Genomic DNA, 23204 nt, shown 5'->3' on the forward strand with positions numbered 1-23204 from the left:
GTTACGGGCTGGAAGGTTGCCTTACCACAAAATAAAACAGATTTTCTTGCTAGCTTGGTTATTTTAAAACGAAACTTCTGATGTTTGCGCAAATTGCCTGCCTCAGAAACCTAAGAGAATTATACGAGAAGCTTGGTTGAAAACTAAACACGGAGAGGTCTTTAAGTACTGAAATATAGTCTGCTAAATTTGCATACTCACAGGCGTTGTAGTAAAGTAGTCCTTTAAGTGCCTTTACGGTGTTGACAGTAATGGATGAAAGTGAGCAGTTTGATAAATGACTCATCAGAATTCACATCTCTGTGACTGGTGGGTCCCCAAGTGGAACGGATGTGCATATGGTCTTGTTTTGTTGTGAATTATGTTGAGGTGATTATACAGATACAGTACATCCAGAAGTATTTAGGTTTGCTTGACCATTTCCTGTAGTGTAAAGAAAAACATGCAGTATTGATATAATTGTGAGTGGGGGGTAATCGGAGGTAAAAGTGATTATTAAAACATTCTATAGAAGGGGAGTATCTAAATTAATGACAATTAGGAAATGTGAAGCTTTAATGTGAAATCATGCAAATATCTATACAATTACATCACAATTTGGAACAATTTGAGATGATCAGATCTATTAGTATTTGATATACCTTGTGTGTATTGGCTCAATATAAATGTGTGCCACTGCATCACAGTGCTAGTACAGTTTACTATGGATAGAGACTGCATATGAGATTTTCGGGGACTCCTCTGTACCAGACTAGCTTGTTCTTTTGAAGGAAACAATTAAATTCTCTCTCACCTCCCTCCCTCCTCTCCCTCACTCCCCACTCCCTGTTCTCTGTTCTGCTCTCTGTCCTCCCTGCTGTCTGCCCTGCTGTGTGAGTGTTCTTGGCCAGTCTCATTAGTTAGTGTTCCACTAGGTGGGTCTGTCTATAGCGATCTCTCCTCACATTGATTCTGATCCCTCTACACCCAGCAGCAGCCCTGCATGGCCAACACACACATCGATATTCCACAGGTCACTGTCTAGGGCCAGGGGTTAGAGGTCAGAGGGCACTCTGTAGCCTCACGCTCATCTTTTCAGGCTCATCAATGTTTTGGAGCAAGACAGGGGAGGGGGGGACGATTGAATCACACACACATACTAACAAAAACACACATACTGTACATGCTCTGGGTTGGAACCAATTTAGGGAATAGAACCGAATGCCGGAAAATAACGTCATTTTTCGAGGAATGGAAACAGAACTGGGAAATTAAAGTGATCTCTAGTGTTCCGGAACCATATTTTTATATATTCCTAATATCTAGTATATAATTATGTAATTCAGTTAAGTTCTGATGCTAGTAAAAGCCTAAACACATTCCAATTCATGTCATGTCATGATGTTCAACGCTTCAGGCCAAGCCCCTTACATGTCCACCCCACTCTCTCGCTCTCTACCCACCTGTGAAATTTCAGTTGTATATAATTTAGGTTTCAACCCCATATACATACACACCTGCATGGACGCACACACATGCTGTACACACACTTCCACTCGACCGATACACAATGGCCGGGGCCTGTTCTGCTGGCCACAGAGGGCGAGAGATGGGTTACCATGATCAACCTCACCAGCATCACCCCCAATTACTCATTCGCTTAAAGGCCTATTAAAACATAATTGCCTAGCGATTTACATCCAAGTTAATGTGGCTCCGGATAATGTATTATTTTCCATAAGCCTTTTTCTTTTGTGTTGGCCAGAAAAGGGGAGAGAGAGACTGTAATTTCCTGAGTCATGAGGAAAAGGCATGTTGGCAGCCGAGTGTAATTGTTTAAACCCCCTCACAGACACCTTCCAGTCACCCCCTTTTAATCCTCGTTATCGCTCTCATTAGCCCGAGGTCAAAGGTCACCCAGCGCCCCAGAAACACAAACACAGGCACCGTGGAGGGGCGTGAGAGGGGGGTCCTTCTCCTATCCGTACTCTCTACTGCGGCTCCACCGAGGATGCATCTTCCACCCCTGCTTAGGGCTTAGGATGTGTGTGTTGGAGGCTAGTTGAGCCACCTCTGCCTTCACCTCTGCTTGTGATCTGTCTGCAGGAATCAGGACCTTGTTTTCCCCCCAGTGTCCCTCTCTAATTGAAGCTAATAATGATCAATTTAAGTAATTAAGTGCTTTGCCTGCTTGGATGAGGGCTGGCTGGTGAAATCATTTGCAGAGCAGGGCTGCACTTGTCTACCTTCCCTGCTGCTACCGGTGGGGCTGTGGATGGAAGATGGAGCTGAGGGTAGGGTTGGAGGTTCCAGGGTCACGTCAATAAGCAGGCTCCCTACAGCTCCTCTGGCTTACCTGCACTGCTTGGCCAGGACTCAGCACACACGCACGCACGTACACACACACACACACACACACACAAATATACACACATATAGCTATCCATCACGTGGTGCATGCAGTCGGCTGGGGTGTTGGTGGGAATCTGTTTCATTAGTGCTGCTGTTTCATCGCTCTGACTGGATCTAGGGATGAGCTGGGGATATCCCATTTATTCACTGGCCCCCGCGTCCCTCTCCATATGGCCCCGGAACCTGTCTCTCCCTCCCTGGTCCCGTGTTAGTGGAAAGCAATTGTGTGGAATGTGTAGGAATTAAGTGTCCCATCATTCAGAGTAGACATGCAATTAGAAGAGCTGAACCAGTTTCCAGCAGACAAGCTCCGAATCCTGTCACTATAACTCACACCCAGCTCTTTCTTCCCTGGTTCTCAGGGAGTGGCACACACACACACACGCGTACGTGGGTACACACACAAACATGCATGCGTGCACATACGCAGGGTTCACACGCGCACACACACACACACACACACACACACACACACTGACACACACAGAGGATGTAAACGGAAACTTAGCACCCATATTCGCATGCTAAAAACACACCCACAAAGACATGCAGAAGCATCCCTTACTGCACTATTGCATTCAAGCATAATGCAGTTCTAGCTGTGTGACAAGAGATTATATATACCTACTGCTGTGGGTGCACACCATTTCTGTTTTCTCATGAGTATGATGCACCCTCTGCCATTATTCAGTCAGCTCTTCCATCTCTAGTCTAATACCTCTAAGATATTGAGCTAACCAGGAATGGCCTCTGCTGTATGCCTATCCATCCTAGACACATTTTTGCTCCGAATTTCATCGCTGTCGTCAAGCAACTAAGTACAAAATAGTGAATTGCAGACATAGAGAGATAATTGCCGTTCACGCACAAAATTTGGCAAGCGTCTTTCCCACGAGACCCTGATGAAATGGTGCTTCAACCCTCGAAACTGTCATTCTTAATGAAATGGTAATTACTAACACAGCCGAACAGCTGAGGGGCCCGCCAAGCTCAGCTAGCAGGACAAACCTGCAACGCAGACCAGGAGAGACTACAGACACGGAGGTAGAAAGATCAGGGAGAGAGAACAGAGAAGAAAAGAGAAAGATACGAGAGACATGGAGAGAGAGCCCATGAGGAAAACAGAGGGAGAGAAAAAAAATACAGACAGAAATACAGAGGAGAGAGAGAAACAGAGAAAGAGAAAGATACCGACGGAGAGAGAGAGCCCAGGGAGGAAAACGGAGAGTGTAGAACAAGCAAAAGGCAGATACAGATACACGAGAGGGAAGGCAAAAAAATAGCTTGTTTAAGAGTTGTGTTGTAATTGTGAAACTGTAACACACACTGTACTGTAGATTGGGGGTGTCTCCACAGTAGTGTTAGTCATTAATAAGCCTTGCTGTTTTAGAAGTGTGGCTGTCGTTAAGAGGGAGGGGAGCGTTTGTTAAAAGGGGCCACGCAGCCCCGATAATTGATTGCTTTGTAAGTGAACGTGCCTTTAACCTTTGGGAGGTCAGGCCCGGTCAGATGCCATCAGTCCCGGAGGGTTGAACCGCCTCCAGCCATTTGTCTTGTGCCGCTCCGTTGTCTGTGGAGCCGATTTGTCGAGCGTGAGATGCTTTAGGTGTTTAGATTACAGGCGGAGTGGGAGAAAAAAAATGCCACCCCAAACAAAGGGCTCTGCTGAGATCTCCCACTGATCTGCGCGGGCAGGATGCCAGCAACCCAGGGTGCTGAAACTGAAGGGGCCCTGCCTGAAACAGAGCCACAAAGAACCACAGTGGAGGCTGAAGCACATAGCCCAGTGTGGGCCTTGAAACCCAGCCAGCACGAAGCCTGAATGGGAGCCAATGTGAGGTTTGAACCGCTGCCAGAACGGTGACATGAGATAGAGCCAGAATGGTGCCTTGAGACTGAGCTAGAATGGCAATTTGAGACTGCAGGCTTTGGATGATGCTGCTCTTTTACACAGGGAAACTGGGGTCCCGGGTTGGAGCGGTGAATACTGGAGGCCTTTAAACAACCCTGCTACCCTCCCAGGTATTTAGAGCTGTCATTCATCATGGCTGTAGAGGCAGGCTGCACTGAGATGATTTATCATAAAGATTATCAGGGCCTCTGGCCATCCCGTCACTCAGACACGCACACACACACACACACACACACACATACACACACGCAGGCAAGCAGCCCACCTATAGGACACCACACAGACAAGGTCACACGCACTGCTACACTCTGACTGGTGTCTCTACAAGTCTCTACGATTTATAGATACCGCCACAACTCAGCGTGGTCTATAAAATCCAGATGAATATGGAGAATCCATGGTCTCAGGGCAGAGTCTGAGCTCTCCCTTGTCGACTTGTAAAACCAGCTCAGAGGCGGCTCTACCCTGCTAACTCTCATGGCCAGCCTGATAGATGTATTAATTATGGAGACCTTTTTCTTCTTTCTTTTTGTACATCTTCTCCAAGCCAATTACTCTGAGCCTCTGAACTGTATGTGTTTTACTACAGAGAGGCAAGGTAATTAAAGATATGGTTCATTCACAGAGCAACAATCCCACTTTTAATAGAACGATCGTTTAATGTAATAATATATGAGTGGATCCAAAATAATATAATTTCCAATGAATGAAAAAATCTATATGTGTAATTGTTACTAAATTAGTGAGGGAGACAGGAAGGAGAAGTCCTGTGTGTGTGTGTGTGTGTGTGTGTGTGTGTGTGTGTGTGTGTGTGTGTGTGTGTGTGTGTGTGTGTGTGTGTGTGTGTGTGTGTGTGTGTGTGTGTGTGTGTGTGTGTGTGTGTGTGGATGCTTGTGCATGTGTATGTGTGTATCGTGTGTGATATGCTGGCTTTCTTGTTGATTAGGAGGCTTAATGAGCAGCATGAGTATGAGAATGAGGGCCAGTGTGGTGATGTGACGTTGACCTCTGACCCTGATTCCTGATTGGGTGTTCATATTGAATTAGAAGGTGTTGGATAAACACAGAGACGATCCAATTTCTATCCTTAATACAGTCAACTTCATCAGCTAGTCTTCTTTCTTCACATTGGATGTGACTGAATGTAAATGTAGCTTCTGACCTAAGAAATATATGTTCTTGCTTGTGTACCCAAAGTATTTGATTGATGGGTCAGTAGATAAAGTGGACTGAGTAGGGAAAGGGGATACCTAGTCAGTTGCAGAACTGAATGCATTGAACTGAAATGTGTCTTCAGCATTTAGCCCAACCTGTGTGTGTGTGTGTGTGTGTGTGTGTGTGTGTGTGTGTGTGTGTGTGTGTGTGTGTGTGTGTGTGTGTGTGTGTGTGTGTGTGTGTGTGTGTGTGTGTGTGTGTGTGTGTGTGTGTCACATCGACAGGGCTACAGTGGAGAGGGTCAAAAGTTTCACGTTCCTCTGCGTGCACATCACTGAGGATCTGAAATGGTCCCTCCACACCGACACCCTGGTGAAGAATGTGCAACAGCGCCTCTTCAACCTCTGGAGGCTGAAGAAATTTGCCGTGGCCCCTAAGACTACAGATGCACCATCGAGAGCATTCTGCCGGGCTGTATCACCACCTGGTACGGCAACAGCATCGCCCGCAACTGCAGAGCTCTCCAGAGGGGGGTGCAGTCAGCCTAATGCATCATCGGGGGCACACTGCCTGCCCTCCAGGTCATCTACAGCACCCAGTGTCACAGGCCAAGAAAATAATCAAGGATCTCAGCCACTCGATCCACGGCCTGCTTACCCTGCTACCATCTAGCAGGTGGAGACAGTACAGGTGCATGAAATCTGGGACCGAAATAATTAAAAACAGCTTCTCCAGACTGTTTAACAGCCATCACAAGCCGGCCCCACCCAGTACCCTGCCCTGCACCTTAGACACTGTTGCTAGCCGGCTACCACCCAGTACACAACTCTGCACCTTAGAGGCTGCTGCCCTATGTACATAGTCATTGAACACTGGTCACTTTAATAATGTTTACACATCGTATATAGCTACTGCTGTACATACTGTTTGTATTTAAAGACTGTAATCTCGATTTAGCGCGTTATAATATTTCTACTACCGTACATAGCGTTTTTGTTACACCGTTTATACACAATGCATATTTATATACTATAGCTGTCGCGTTCTGACCAGTAAAAGGGGGTTATTTGTCATTATAGTTAGTCAGGGCGTGGCAGGGGGGTGTTTGTTTTGTGTGTTTGGGTATTGTGGGTTTAGGTTCTAGTTTTCCTATTTCTATGTTTAATCTAGCTTTTCTATTTCTATGTGAGTTTTGGCAATGACCTCCAATTAGAGGCAGCTGGTTGTTGTCTCTAATTGGAGGCCATATTTAGTTGTGTTTGTTTTCACTTGTGTTTGGTTTGTGCACCTTACTGGACTGTTTTTGTCGTTTGTTTATTTTGATTAAGTGTTTTCTTTAATAAAATTAAGAAGATGAGCACTTTACCCGCTGCGTTTTGGTCCCCCTTCAACGACGCTTGTGACAATAGCTCACTACAGACAAAGCTAACTCTAATATATCTACTGCTGTACATATCATTCTTAGTATATCTTGTGTAAATATCCTGTGTATATATGTATAGATTGCATTTGGCTTACTGTTACAGAGCTACTTGGGTTGTTGATTGGATGCGTTCCTACATTTCTTGATTTTAACGTTTTATTTAAAACGTTGAATTGTTTTATTATTTGTGTACTTGTTTGACATTTTACTGCATTGTTAAAAGCTAGCAACATAAGTGTTTTGCTGCACCCGCTATAACATCTGCTAAACTGTTTACACGACCAATAAACTTTGATTTGATTTTGATTTGTGTGTGACACACAGCTGTGCCCAGAGGGACAGGGGAAGTGGAGCGCTGCACTTCCTGCGGGAGGGGGGGACGGATGGGGTGAGCTCTCTCTCGGCGGGGGTGTGCAGCAGGCGTGCGGACGGGTGTCTGCACCCCCACCCCACCCCCACAGCGCCGCGGGCGAGAGGAACCCCGTGCCCTCCACCCCCGCTAATGTATAATTCATGCTAAGTAGCAATTTTTATGTTTTGCTAGAGGGAGAGAAAAATACAAGAAATTTCAAAATAAGGATGCCTGTTTTTTTTTCCCCAATCCAGAGTTAATTTGCGATACCACACAATTAGTCGACACAGAATCTGAGGATATATGGCTGCCCTAGAGTTGCACCAGTAATAACCAAGGGAGCAAAATTCACCCAATAACTATGTCCTGAGTGTTTCAAGTCCCAAAAAGTGCCTGATGGAGAGAGTTGCTAACAAGAGTATATGAATCTCTATATGGACTAATGAACCCCAAATGCCCCATGGTAAAAAAAAAACTCCATATCAGACCAATGACTATGGGTGTCAGACACTTTAATAAACTAAAAAGGAGAGATTCAACTATGTTTGATGCTCATGTAGTACACTGTAGATGACAGATGTGTTCTAATCTATGGTATCAAGGACTAGTTACTTTGCTCAGCAAAAAAAAAATACGAAAAACACTTGGGACCTTGAACAGAATCTTCTGCCAAGTTTTTGGCACTATGCTCACTCACAAGGGTACCAGCCTTCCGAGGGACCGGGGCTTGGTGTGCATCCAACAAAAGCGTCCCCCAGAATTTCATCTTCAAACCCATTTTGAATTTGTGTTTGAATAACACTCAGGCGACAAATCAAAATATGTTGAATGCTAAGAATGAGGTCACCTGCTATTGATCCTTAAAATGTTCCTAGATAAGTCTCCTTGTATAAAGGGATGTTTGCACTGTTGTTTCTTTGAGTGATAGGCCCAGTGATGGACGGTCATTTTGCTGCCCTCTCTTTCTATCTCTCTCTCTCTTTCTCTCTCTGAAGAGACTGTACCAGGGCCTGTGCCAAACCCATAATTTTCTCCTGCCAGATATTTCATTAAACTTTTAACTCTTTGCAAGGTAATTCACTTGACATTTCAGGAGGAGGGTTTTAGCACTACTTATTGTTGCCTCTGCAATTTACTGTCAGATGGACACTTGTCTAATAAATCTCCAAAAGCCATTTAAAGGAAACCTAAAAGGAGTGTCAAATGCTGTGAAAACCATCAATATTTCAGTCCAATAAATTGTATTGTGTGTCTTGCAATTAACATTTAAACCAACAAAGGAGGAAAGTGTTTTATGGCAAGGCCTTGCGCTGTGTAGGTCCCAGTGGCACCGATTTAATTAAGACCTCTTGTCTTAATTACTTAATAAGCCTAATTAGTAACATTTCTGGAGAGAGGTATTTGGCTGTAAGTGGAGATGAAAATCGGAAGAATTGAATAAGTCCATTTGTTATTTCATTTAAGTCCAATGTTAATCAAATCAATGTACGTGTGTGTAGTACAGCTCGGGGAGATGTTTGATCACTGTTGGATTTGTCAGGACCTCCAATCCTGCATTAAACACATACTGCTGTGAATCATGATACATACGGATAAATAAAAAAATATATAATCTAGGCTAATAGCTCGTAAACCACATCAGAAAGAGTCTGTGCAGCAGTCGGATCAAGCCTATAATACTGCCGGTGTTTTGTCATTGTTACCTGCCATACATAGACAGATGTGTGGAGGAGAGGGGGTGAGAGGAGGGTGAGGAGTGGCGGCTCGCCGTGTCACTGCGGCGATAAGCAGGACCTAACCCACCAATCACATGGTCTGCCGCTGGCGCATTCCTGGCCACTTAATTAGGGGTTGTTGGTACCACAGAAGGTGTCGCCAACCTTTTCACTGGGAGAACAGATGGTGTCCTTTTTCTGAGGTCCTGCCAATGCCCACTCTCCCGCGCTCCTGGGAAAATGACCTAACTCAAAGGCAGCTGCTTAGTCCAGCTTGAGTGATTCTTTAGTGACACTTCTATTGAGGACTTAGCAGTGCGTACCACTGCAGAGAGAGGGGGGAGAAACCAAGAGGACTGTATCCCTTACCAGTCATTAGTTCTGTGTTTTTACAATGTTATGATATATGGAGTTACATTAGGCTTCCGTATCAATGTTTCTTAGACACGGACTGCAGAAAGAAAGTGAGGGTCGGACCTCAAAAGTGCGTGACGAGTTCACATTCTGCATGTGGAATCACCTCCCCCCCACCACAACCAGATGGTGTGAATGTCAACAGAGAATGGTCCTGTCCTGGGTAGGACTGTCTGGGGAACAAAAAGTGAAAGGGTTCCTCGACAGTTACAAAGAGGGGCCATGGAGAGACTGTGAGGGGAGGGGCCTGAGTCCTAATAGATAAAAAGAACAGGAGAGTTGTGAGAGGGCAGAACTTGCCACTGGGGAGTGAAAGGAGATGCAGAGAATCTGAGGCTGCAGATTGGTCTGGAAGGGTTCTGGAGGGGGTCAGGGTTTTACATGCCCCGTGCTGGGTGGACAGAAGATGGCCTGTCACTCATTCGTCAGCTTGACTCAGACATGGGAACCAGAGGGTTGAATAGAACATATGGGACCATACAGCGCAGGCAGAATCACAGGGTCACATGACTGTTTTGTTATTGGAGGCTAGGGATATCTAGTTTGCCTGCATATGGTATATCTGTTGATTTTTAAATACATTTTGCACTTTGTTTAGTTTTAATGTTACCTCTTGGGATTTTTGTTTTGGATTCATACCCTTTCGTATAAGACTTGTGAAATAAATGCAAATGGTTATTTTTTTTGTTGCTGATTAATAATTTATTTCAAGAAAGGTGAAAATATATGTATATAAAGTTTGACAAAGTGAAAATGTATGGTAAGAAAAACACATTTTACTCAGGTTTTATGTTATAGTCAGGTGATTTTTCCGATGCAGTGTATTATATCCCCCCCTGTTAGTCGAGGGATCTCATCTGATGGCTGAGTGGGGAGTTTCACTGGAAATAGGCTCAGTTCAGCTGTAGCATTTTATTGGCGTGGCAGGACATAAAATATGTCATTTTCATCATGTTCTATAGTGGGTAAACCTGTTTCCTACTGCTTTTTCTATCAGATATATGTCTGAACAGTTTTATGGTTGTGGAGTTGGGGCCAACCCTGATCGATCTATTGAAGCTTGGGATTTAATAGCTGCACAGCGCCCGGTTCAGGGCAATGGGGAGGAAGGTATATTTAATCACTAAACAGGAGAAAGGTGACAGGCCCCGGTCGCTAACACTTTCTGTTTTATGAGGAGGAGCAGAAGCACGGCTCACACAGTCACACACTGTGGTGTTAGGGCACGATGGGTGGAAGACAGGCCTACAATAGCACAATGGGTCTATGCTATCAATTCTTTTTTTAAGTCCTGAATTTGACTTGTCATACATCAAAGATTAAACCTGTTAGTTTAAGTTTAACTGTTTAAAAGTACTAGCGTGTAAATATTGCCCACAGTATTCAAATGAACCAAATGATCTTGTCCCAGACGACTACAGTTGTCACGTCTACGCCCGCTCCCCCTCTCTGGTGCTCGACGTCGCCAGTTTATTCATTATTACACACACCTGCCACCATCGTTACGTGCACCTGCGCTTCACCTGGACTCCATCCCCTTCCTGATTACCTCCCCTATATCTGTCACTGTCACGTCCTGACCAGTAAAAGGGGTTGTTTGTTATTGTAGTTTGGTCAGGGCGTGGCAGGGGGTGTTTGTTTAGTGTGGTTGATGTTCTATGTTTTCTATTTCTATGTGGGTTTTCTAGTTTTTCTATGTCTATGGTAGTTTTGTCAATGACCTCCAATCAGAGACAGCTGTTTGTTGTTTTCTCTGATTGGAGGCCATATTTAAGTGTGTTTGTTTTCACTTGTGTTTGTGGGTGGTTGTTTCCGTGTATAGTCTGAGCACCTTACAGGACTGTTTTTCGTCGTTTGTTTTGTATGAGTATTTTTTCCTTCCTTTAATAAATAAGAAGATGAGCAATTTAACCACTGCATATTGGTCCGATGATTTCTTCTCTTCAGACGACGAACTTTATGACAGTCACTCCCTTTGGTTCTTTCCCCAGGCGTTATTGACTCTCATGTCTGTACACTACTCGTGTTTCTTGTTTTGTTCGATGTTCTGTTATTTGTTAAATTCACTCCCGGTACTTGCTTCCCGATTGTTAGCGTACACGGGAAGCAACAGCGTTTTTTTTTTTTTTTTTTTTTACTGTTGACGTCGGATCCAAGTGCCGCTGCCAAAGTAACCGGGGATGCCTCAGCTGGCTCGTCAGGCTTCCTTGCTTCTGCCGGCTCGTCAGGCTCCCATGCCTCTGCCGGCTCGTCAGGCTCCCATGCCTCTGCCGGCTCGTCAGGCTCCCATGCTTCTGCCGGCTCGTCAGGCTCCCATGCTTCTGCCGGCTCGTCAAGCTCCCATGCCTCTGCTGGCTTGTCAGGCTCCCAAGCCTCAGCCGGCGCGTCAGGCTCCCATGCCTCTGCTGGCTTGTCAGGCTCCCATGCCTCAGCCGGCTCTACAGGCTCCCGCGCCTCAGCTGGCTCTACAGGTTCCCGCGCATCAGCAGAAACGACCGGCCCGCTCCTGGTCATCTGGACAGTCCCTCCGGTCAGCGTCCTGCGGCTGGAGACGGGCGTCAGGAGGGGGTACTATCACGTCTACTCCCCCTCTCCGGTGCTCGACATCGGCAGTTTATTAATTATTACCCACACCTGCCACAATTGTTACGTGCACCTGCGCTCATGATACTCACCTGGACTCCATCACCTTCCTGATTACCTCCCCTATATCTGTCACTCCCTTTGGTTCTTTCCCCAGGTGTTATTGACTCTGTTTCATGTCTGTACGCTGCTCGTGTTTCTTGTTTTGTTCGATGTCCCGTTATTTATTGAATTCACTCCCTGTACTTGCTTCCTGATTTTTAGCGTACACGTTATAACAGTAGCATCTCTACATGGCTAATGATGAGTCGTGGCTGGTGATTCAGTGGTGGTGATAGTGTGGGATTAGATTCTGTCCATTGAGCCTGTTGTTGCTGTTTGGGGACACAGAAGGGGTTCTCTGGTCCCCCCTCAGATAGATAGACAGAGCTGAGAGAGATGTGGGGGTAGAGAGAGAGAAAGATTGTTCATTTGTTAAATACTTAATATATTTTGCTTTGGCAACAGTAGCAACCATCCATTCATGCCAATAAAGCATTTATTGAATTGAGAGAGTGCGAGAGCGGGGAGATTGGGCAGCAAAATGACCGTCAGTCACTGGGCCTATCACTCAATGAACTGACGGAGCGCACATCCCTTTATACAAGGAGACTTATCTAGGAAAATGTAAATGATCAATAGAAGGTGACTTTGAGAGACTTTGACATTTTGTCTCACTAATGAGACCTCCTCATAGAGAGAGAGAGGTCTCCTAACATTTATGGCACTGGGAGCTTATAGAGCACCATTCACATGTGCCCTGCCATGCTCTCAGACCCCTCTTCCCCCTGCCACTGATGCCCCTTCACTTCCACTAAGCTCATGATGTGTCTAACGTTGACGTACAGCACTTTGCCCACCACCTACGCATATTAAAAGTCAGTAAGTCCTCCGGACCCCCCTGCCAGTCCTCATTCTCTGTTGTCTCTTGCAGTGACGGAAATGGTGGTGGAGAGAGAGAGAGAGAGGGAGAGAGAGCGGATTGACTTATAAATCAGCTCTTTCTCCCTGACTTCGCTGAGAGAGAGAGAAGGGAGAAACACGGAGCGAGAGAGAGAGGTAGAGAGATAGGCCCGTCATCCAAACTAATGACTTTCACTTATTGCAGATTAATGATGGAGCGATGTTAATTACACTACGAGCTCTTTGTCACCCTCTGAGGTTACCACTGGGAATGTTGTGGGAGCGTTACGGCAGCATTCGGCCTAACGACCGTGATTATTACAGCCTTCGTCTCTGGGAGAGAGGGATGGAGAGTTGGAGGATAGAGGGAAAGAGGGATGGAGAAGCAAGAGAGGGAAAGATGGATGGAGGAGAGAGACAGAGGGGGAGGGTTTGATGTGAAGGCAGTCTGGGAGGATAGAGGGGCGTAGGAAAGAGTGATAGATGGGTGGAGGACAAAGGTAAAGAGGAATAGAGGAGAGAGAGAGATGCAGAGAGATAGAGGTGGGTGGGAATAAGGCAGAGCTGTTTAAGGGAAAGCCATTGTGTGGCGACGGCCTGATCGTGGTGGTAAAGAGTGAATAATGGGGCTTGATTACAGTCCATGAACGGCACATCGTTCAGAATCAATCGTCGAGCACAATTACAGGAGCGCCAACAGCAGCCCTCTCTCTCCCCGGACAGAATAGGAAGTGATTGTGTCAAAGGACAACATCATCCTCCTGAAAATGACTTGTTGCCTCCTCGTATGGAACCATTAGAGCAGGTGCACCCACACCCACGAGCATTTCCTTATGCACTTAGGACACACACACCTTCTAAAAAGCTTTCACAGTCACCTTAACATGCGCATTCACACACCTCACACACCGCATAACGCTGCATCAATTAAAGCACATTGGAATAAAATCTACTCAGACAAAGACTGAGTGGTGACTGTACACATGGACACACAAAAGCAATATATAAGTGATACACCAGATGATACAGATGGTCCTTGTCTAACAATGTGTTTGCCCTGGTCTCAGGTATGGGTTTGGGGTTCTGGATGCAGGGCTGATGGTGCAGCAGGCCTTACAGTTCCAGGCTGTTGCCCCTCACAGGAAGTGCACACAGGAAGTCACTCTTGACCCCATCAGGCGCTGTCACAATGCTATAGCATCGATTTAAAAACATATTGGTGCAGAGGAGGGGCAGGAAGGCTAAGAATTGATATATGGGACAACAAGATGTCTATACTTTATGATGTTTTCTGTACTTTGGGATAACACAAATTAAAAGTAAAGAAATAATAAAGAAAACAAAATGATTAAAAACAGCCGGGTGAGGTATCTGGCAGCAGTTTTGTGTGTTGTTGACATTTGATTGACAGATGTGTGGATGGTTGTGATGGTGATTGTTTCTCTGAAGGATCCTGCCCTCTGGGGGAGAGGTCAGTGTGAACATCCAATCAGCAGGCTGCTTGGGGATAAACACCGAGGTCAACACGCTGGAGCATGTACAGGTCAGAGAGACAGGTTCACATGTTATTACCAAGACACCACTTCCTCTAACTGTGTGAGAAATAGTTCAGTGTAGTTCAGTTTTGGCTGCTTTCTCCTTTCAGAAAGCGTTGGTCAGGGCATCGCTGCAAGTGTGATTGATGGATGTGTTGCCATGGGAATGTGCTGTAAACAGGAGCAGGCTGTCAGTCTTTTAAAGCTCGGCAGCAGCTCGCTCTGCGATGTGCCATTGTCACACCAGATGTGCTGTGTGAGATGAACGGGGGCAGGTGGGTGTACACTTCATCTGTTTATTTAAGTCATTCATCTAATACTGATACTAATACTCCCCCACCTCTCTCTCTGTCTGTGTCTGTATCCTCTCTCAAACATACACACACAATTGTCTCTCTCTCTTTCTATCACATACTCTCTGTCTTTGTCTCCCTCTCTCTCATACCCACGTACTCAGCAGTGTGGGTCGTGGTGACCTCTCCATAGACCTAGTGTCCCCGGCGGGCACAGTGTCTCTGCTCCTGGCCACGCGGCGCAACGATGCCTCGGCTGCCGGCCTGAGGAACTGGACCCTGATGAGCGTTTAGTCCTGGGGGGAACACCCTCACGGCGTCTGGACACTCAAGGTCAGCCGCAGTCCTTTACCGTGTTTACAACCCCAGAGAACTTTAAATTCACCTCACACAGCAAATTCACGAGTGTACATTTAACTCGGAAAGGGTTACGTTCATCACTTTGACAGTGTTCATACAAATCCTTTTAATCTAGTTAAATGAACACTTTTGAGACTAACCTCATCCCAATGTCCCGTGTGTGTGTGTGTGTGTGTGTGTGTGTGTGTGTGTGTGTGTGTGTGTGTGTGTGTGTGTGTGTGTGTGTGTGTGTGTGTGTGTGTGTGTGTGTGTGTGTGTGTGTGTGTGTGTGTAGGTCAAATGGGAATCAGGCCTTGTAAACAGTTGGAGGTTTATAGATTTTTTAAAAAGCTAGCGAGAGGAAAGGGACCTCCCCCCTCCCTACACACACACACAGACAGACAGACAGACAGACAGACACACACACACTCATGTCTTCCTGCAGATTTACTGTCCCCTTTGTGACCAATTACTCAGGCCCAACGCTGTGGAGACACAGAGAAGACAGCAGAGCGACACACAGGCTAGAGTCACAGTGCTCAACACGCATTAACACTGGGAGTTGACGATGCTCGGCACAGCTTAACACACTGCTAATCAGCACACACAGCACACAACACAACTCTTGCCCTTAACTTACAGCAGCTTACTGTAAATCAGCCGACAGACAACACATACTGTTTGTATGCATACACACACACACACTCTCAACACGCAAAAACTTACTGTAACTCAGCACACAAACAACACACACACACACACACACACTTTTACAGGTAACATGTAAACATTTACAGTAAGCATGAACACAAATATGAATACAATGCACACTTTGCACTACACACTTGGCCACAGAGAGAGGGATGCCTTAACACACAGACTAGGTGAGGATTTAACACAGCTATCTCCTGTATCAGTGTTTTACTCAAGGACAGTGGAGGGTGTGGAGGAGGCTGGAGGGATGTTTCTGGCAGGACTGGAGATAGTCTGTATTGATTTGTCATGATGACAATTGTCAAAGAGCATGGTGGTGAAAGAGCCAGATGGAATTGAAAGAGAAAAAGGAAGGCTCCGCGCCGTGACCTTCCAGCACGCTGAAGGATATCACCGCAGGGCAGTAAACGCTGTGAGACATGGTAGACTCTCTCTCTCTTTCTCTATGAGCTCACACTCTCTCTCCTCACTCTCTCCCCCTCTTTTTTATCCTTCTCTGAGCACATTCTCTCTCTTTGAGCTCTCTCCTTTTCTGTCTCTGCTCTCTATATACTCTATACTGTCTCTCTTTTTCTGCGTTCTCTCTCTCTCTCTCTCTCTCTCTCTCTCGCTCTCGCTCTCTCTCCCTCCTTTCTCTCTCTCAACCTGCCCAGTCTCTAACCCGCCTCTCTAATAGCCCAGAGGAGGCAGAGGAAGCTGGCTGGTTTGTTTACACCAGAGTGGGAACATTAGTGTACATGAATATATCCCTGCTCAGTAGAACACTGTTGCCCTTCTGCAGTGTGAAACTGAGGCAACGTCACATAGGAAATGAAAAGTACAGTATGACAATTTAGACCCAATTGCTTTGTTTTTTGTTGGTTTCTACGACAACAAAGACTAGTACCCATGCATGGAGACACGCACAGAGACACGCACAGAGACACGCGTGCACGCACATTGATATCGAACACATATACACACACAGTCGGACAAACACACACACACCCCTGCTCAACCTCCTCTGACTCACAACTGCCCCCTCTCTGCCCACTCAGCACACCACAGCCCCTGGTGCCCACACGGATGGCATGGTCGCATGGCACCATAGCACTATGGCTCGGCTTAAGAATTTTTAGAGGAGAGATCCCTATTCCCAGTCGACTGAATAGAGCTGGATAGAGAACTAACTGCTGGAGTAATACAATAAGTGTTTTTAGCCTACAGCAGTGTGGCTGTCATGACTGACAGATGATGTACAGTGCCTTCAGAAAGTGTGCAGACCCCTGGAATTTTTCCACATTTTGTTATGTTACAGCCTTATTCTAAAATTGATTTCCCTCATCAATCTACACACAAAACCCCATAATGACAAAGAAATAACAGGTTTTTAGATATTTTTTGCTAATTTATTTAAAAAAAAAGGTAAACTGAAATATTTAATTTACATAAATATTGAGACACTGCTCAGTACTTTGTTGAAGCACCTTTGCCCCGATTACAGCATTGAGTCTTGCTAGGTATGACGCTACAAGCTTGGCACACCTGTATTTAGGGAGTTTCTCCCATTTTTCTCTGCAGATCCTCTCAAGCTCTGTCAGGTTGGATGGGGAGCGTTGCTGCACAGCTATTTTCAAGTCTCTCCAAAGATGTTTTATCGTGTTCAAGTGCAGGCTCTGGCTGGGCCACTCAAGGACATTCAGAGACTTGTCCCGAAGCCACTCCTGCGTTGTCTTGGCTGTTTGCTTAGGGTCGTTGTCCTGTTGGAAGATGAACCTTTGCCTCAGTCTGAGGTCCTGAGCACTCTGGAGCAGGTTTTCATCTCCCAGTCCCTACTGCTGAAAAACATCCCCACAACATGATGCTGCCACCACCATGTTTCACCGTAGGGATGGTGCCAGGTTTACTCCAGTTCAATCTTGGTTTCATCAGACCAGAAAATGCCTCATGGTCTGAGAGTCCTTTAGGTGCCTTTTGGCAAACTCCAAGCGGGCTGTCATATGCCTTTTACTGAGGAGTGGCTTTTGTCAGAGTGACCATCGGGTTCTTGGTCACCTCTCTGACCAAGGCCCTTCTCCTCCGATTGCTCAGTTTGCCGGCCGGCCAGCTCTAGTTAGAGTCTTGGTGGTTCCAAACTTCTTGCATTTAAGAATGATGGAGGCCACTGTGTTCTTAGGGATCTTAAATGCTGCAGAAATGTTTTGGTATCCTTCCCCAGATCTGTGCCTCGACACAATCCTATCTCGGAGCTTTACGGACAATTCCTTTGACCTCATGGCTTGGTTTTTGCTCAGACATGCACTGTCAGCTGTGGGACCTTATATAGACAGGTGTGTGCCTTTCCAAATCATGTCCAATCAATTGAATAGTTTTAGTTTATTTAACCTTTATTTAACTACGCAATTTACCACAGGTGGACTCCAATCCAAACATATTTTTATAATTTTTTTTATAAATATGCTAAAATGCCTAAAAAAACTGTTTTCGCTTTGTCATTATGGGGTATGGTGTGTAGATTGATGAGGAAAACAATACATTTCATCCATTTTATAATAAGGCTGTAACGTAACAAAATGTGGAAAAAGTCAAAGGGTCTGAATACTTTCCGAAGGCTCTGTATATTCTAATACAATCTCAGGTGGCACATCTGAATTCCCTCCTTCTATGCCCCCAAAAGAACCCAGAGAATTCCCACATAAACACACATGGCATACAAACCGTTATAAAGCAGATACATGTACTGCAAAATACATTCAAATACACATTCATTCTCACTAGCACACAAACACTCACTCTGGCCCAAGGTGGATTTCTAAAGGTGCATGCATTTGCATGCATTTGCATGTATAATTAGTTTGGGGAGATCAAGCGATCCAACCGCCCCTTTGTGGTTATTTATTTTTCTTTTTTGGGGGGAGCGGCCCTCCATGTGAATATCGCCCACTGGCACCGCATCGCAGATGGTCGGGCTGAGGAGGTACCACTGAGTGAGTGTATATGTGCTCACACTTGCGTGTGTATTTGTGTGTATGCATTTGTGGCGTGTGTGTGGGGGGGGGGGCTCCCAGCGTGCTGAGCGGCCACCGTGGCCCTGTTGTGGATGATTTATGCATTAGAGGGAGCAGAGAGAAGCTTGGGTTCAGCCAGAACCTCCAGTCTCACACACTGCTGGTCCCCCGTTACTTTACATATGTAAGCCCAGCAAGACTTCTGCTGGCATCCTCCCCAGCACTCTCTCTCTCCCCCCTCTCCCTCTCTCGCTCTCTCTCTCTATCTCTTTTACTCAATCACACACTTTCTCTGAATATATATATATATATGTATATTTCTCTCTTTCTCTCTGTCTTACTCTTTCTCTTGATCTCCAGCAATCAACTGCTTCTTGGTCTATCTATCACTTATGATCTCTGATGCTTCATCTCTAATCTCCTTGTCTCTATGTACCCTATACCTCTCTATATCTTTGTAATCTCCCCCCACTCCGACCTGAGTTAAGTACAGGTAAATGGAATATAATACCCCTTTTATGCACTTTTCTTTCTGTGTATTCGGACCTTGAACTTAAGCATGAGAATAGTGTGCTATTCACCTGCTATTCGTTTTGGGTGGAGATGGAATAAATGAAGGTGTGGCGGCAGTGTGTCTACAGATAGGCATATTCTGACCTTGACTTAATTCCCTAATATTCCACCACCTTTACGCGCAAGGAAACCTTGAATAAGGTCTAGCGAACCTATCGGTTCCAAGTGGAAAGAGCATCTACTTTATTTTTTCCGATAGAAATATCACCATTCTCCATGCACTGTAATTTACAATTTGAAAAGAGCTATTGATAAGAACTAGGTAAATGAGTAATCCATTTGGATAAGGGAATTGTATATATATATTATAATTGTTAAAAATATATTTTACCTTATAATCGCTAGAGACAAATGTGAAATCAGTCATATGCAGCAAACTGAAGCATATCAACATATCAACTTTCCCACAGTAAAGTTTATGGAATGCTGTTATCATGTTAAATATTATCCACTATCAGTATCAACCTTCAGTAGGCCTAATAAGAACACATATTCAACTGCCAATTTACTGTTAGTTCCCTTAAGCTGGTATAGCCTACATTATCATTCCATTTAATTACATTGTTTAGTTTACCTGTCACGACTTCCACCGAAGTCGGTTCTTCTCCTTGTTCGGGCGGCGCTCGGCGGTGGACATCGCCGGTCTTCTAGCCATCGCCGATCCACTTTTCATTTTCCATTGGTTTTGTCTATGTTTCCCACCCACCTGGTTTTCATTTCCCAATTACTGGTCATGTATTTAACCCTCTGTTTCCCCCATGTCTTTGTGTGTGTTTGTTTATTGTTAGCGTCGGTCCGTTTCCGGCTGGTTTGTTCCGGGTGCTGTGTTCACCCGCGTTGTATGGCAACCATTATTGTTCGCACATTGGTTTTGTTACTTTGTGCTATTTTCTCTAGTAAAGTGCGTTGTTCACTCATCTCTGCTCTCCTGCGCCTGACTTCATGCACCAGCTACACCCACCACCTGACATTACCTGCATTTGCTTCCTCTGCACAAGCCTTCACGGACATGTGGTTGTTGCTGAGGATCATTAGTAACAGTTAATAATATAAAAAAAGACATGTAAGCTAATTTAATCTAATCGTTATGGAGCAAAGCGCAGACCAAGCCATAACAGTTGGAACCCGACACAATGGTCAATGCTTGGCTGTGTCATCACACAGTTTCATGGTTACTGCCGGCAATAAACGAGGGTATAGCCTACTATTGCACACTATTCTCCCTATTATAATTCTATGTACACTAATCTTCCAACATTACCTTGTGTTAAAGAACTGAATGTGACAACATTCAGAATGAATCAAACCACTGTTTTCTTTCTTTCCTGCATTAAGGCTTGTCAAACCTGTTTTTTATGATTCATAAATACTTTCCTAACCAAATATGCATATAGTTAGATGGCTTTTTTTCATTGATGCCTAATATTCTGAACCCGTTCTCTTGATATATTCTATTGAGTCTGTCGACAAAACTCTTAACTAAAAGGTACACCGTATTTAAAGGGATGGCTTAAGATACACATTTTGTTACGTTAAAGCCTTATACTAAAACGGATCAAGTTAATTGTTTTCCTCATCAATCTACAAACAATTCCCCATAATGACAAAGCAAAAACAGGTTTTTAGATATTCTTGCACATTTATTCAAAATAATAAACTGAAATACCTTATTTATATAAGTAATCAGACCCTTTGCTATGAGACTATAAATTGAGCTCAGGTGCATCCTGTTTTCATTGATCATCGTTGTGATGTTTCTACAACTTGATTGGTGTCCACCTGTGGTAAATTCAATTGATTGGACATGATTTGGAAGGGCACACACCTGCCTATATAAGGTCCCACAGTTGACAGTGCATGTCAGAGCAAAAACAAAGCCATGAGGTCGAAGGAATTGTCCGTAGAGCTCCGAGACATGATTGTGTCGAGGCACAGATGTGAGGAAGGGTACCAAAACATTTCTGCAGCATTGAAGGTCCCTAAGAACACAGAGGCCTCAATTGTTCTTAAAAGGAACACGTTTGGAACCACCAAGACTCTTAGAGCTGGCCGCCCAGCCAAACTGAGCAATCAGGGGAGAAGGGCCTTGGTCAGGGAGGTGACCAAGAACCCAATGGTCACTCTTACAGAGCTCCAGAATTCCTCTGTGGAGATGGGAGAACCTTCCAGAAGGACAACCATCTCTACAGCATTCTACCAATCAGGCCTTTGTGGTAGAGTGGCCAGACGGAAGCCCCTCCTCAGTAAAATGCACAAGACAGCCCACGTGGAGTTTGCCAAAAGGCACCTAAAGGACTCTCAGACCATGAGAAACAAGATTGGCCTGATGAAATCAAGATTGAACACTTTGGCCTGAATGCCAAGCGTCACGTCTGGAGGAAAGCTTGCACCATCCCTACGTTGAAGCATGGTGATGGCAGCATCATGCTGTGGGGATGTTTTTCAGAGGCAGGGACTGGGAGACTAGTCAGGATCAAGGGAAAGATGAACGGAGCAATGTAGTGAGAGATCCTTGATGAAAACCGGCTCAGGACTGGGGTGTAGGTTCACCTTCCAACAGGACAACGACCCTAAGCGCACAGCCAAGACAACACAGGAGTGGCTTCGGGAAAAGTCTCTGAATGTCCTTGAGTGGCCCAGCCAGAGCCTGGACTTGAACCCAATAAAACATCTCTTGAGAAACCTGAAAATAGCTATGCAGCATGAGAAAATCCAGCGGTTCAATTACATTTATTCAGAGTGGAAGGGAACCACGCTTGCAAAGCCCATTACGCACCCTCATGCGTAAGTCTGAATACCAACTACTGAGAAGTGTGTAGGAAAGGCGTGTGTAGGAAAGGCGTGTGTAGGAAAGGCGTGTGTAGGAAAGGCGGGAAATCTGGACCTAGGTGGCCTAGGCGCCTTTGTATCATATAATGTAGCTGTTTCTCACTCTGTTTTGTCTCCAAGTATTAGTCAATTATATTGCCTCTCACTTTCCTTTTTTATCTCTTACATATACAACTCGACGTGCAATTTCACATAATATTTATTTTTTAAATACACAAATACTAGTCCCATAACATTTGTACAGACAACAGGGGATTATGACATTTGATATTTAAAGCAAATCCAACAAAGAATCTCTTGTTAGACACAGACAGACAAACAAACAAACCAATCAGATATACTGATCATCACCTATAAATCATCAATCATAGTTCCATATACATACGATCTATGATTGTGATGTTATAGTATGATTTCGCATAAAGTCACACATGAAGTGCCCTGTCAGGGAAATAAAAGTGAATTGAATCGAATTTATTTAATTAAAATTGAAATGTAATTGAATTGATTGGAATTTGGGTTTCCATTTCACCTGTGAGACTATTGGTGTCAGAAAGCGATCCGGCTATACATTAGAGCATGGTCTCCTCTCTCTCCTTTCAGCCATGGACGGCCGGCTATCGACCCACCTGTGGCATCACACTGTTTGTTTACCAACAACAAATCAATGGGGGCTGCTAGGAAGGGTCTCTGTTCCCCTCACATACTCACTCAACAAACACACACACACACCGTCAACACACAAAAACACGGCCAGTGTGGTCAATGCCACACAAATTGACTGGGCTATACTGTGTTGGACTGTTTGTGAGTGTTTGACTTATTGTTGCCTTAGGGCCTAGTACCTGACAATACATGTGTATCTATACACACATTGACAGAGTGTTACGGTGTAAATAGGTCTATTAAGATTAGATTGAAGGAATTCTGTAAAGACATCAAACTAAATGCTGAAAAGAAATGCTGTGTATATATACTGAACGAAAATATAAACACAACATGTAAAGAGTTGATCCCATGTTTCATGAGCCAAAATAAAAGATCCCC

The 23204-nt window shown here is 44.9% G+C and overlaps 1 long non-coding RNA gene across 2 annotated transcripts in view; it reads left to right on the forward strand.

Moving 5' to 3' along the window:
* Positions 1–7261, forward strand: part of LOC106605042 (uncharacterized) — a 29435-nt gene extending 22174 nt beyond the window's left edge. For both annotated transcript variants that reach the window (XR_001328780.2, XR_006769898.1), the window contains one exon: positions 5743–7261. This is a non-coding gene — a long non-coding RNA (uncharacterized lncRNA). The remainder of the gene's footprint in view (positions 1–5742) is intronic.
* The last annotated feature ends 15943 nt before the right edge of the window (positions 7262–23204 follow it).

This window comes from Salmo salar, chromosome ssa05 (genome assembly GCF_905237065.1).
Source record: "Salmo salar chromosome ssa05, Ssal_v3.1, whole genome shotgun sequence".
In the NCBI taxonomy this organism is placed as follows: domain Eukaryota; kingdom Metazoa; phylum Chordata; class Actinopteri; order Salmoniformes; family Salmonidae; genus Salmo; species Salmo salar.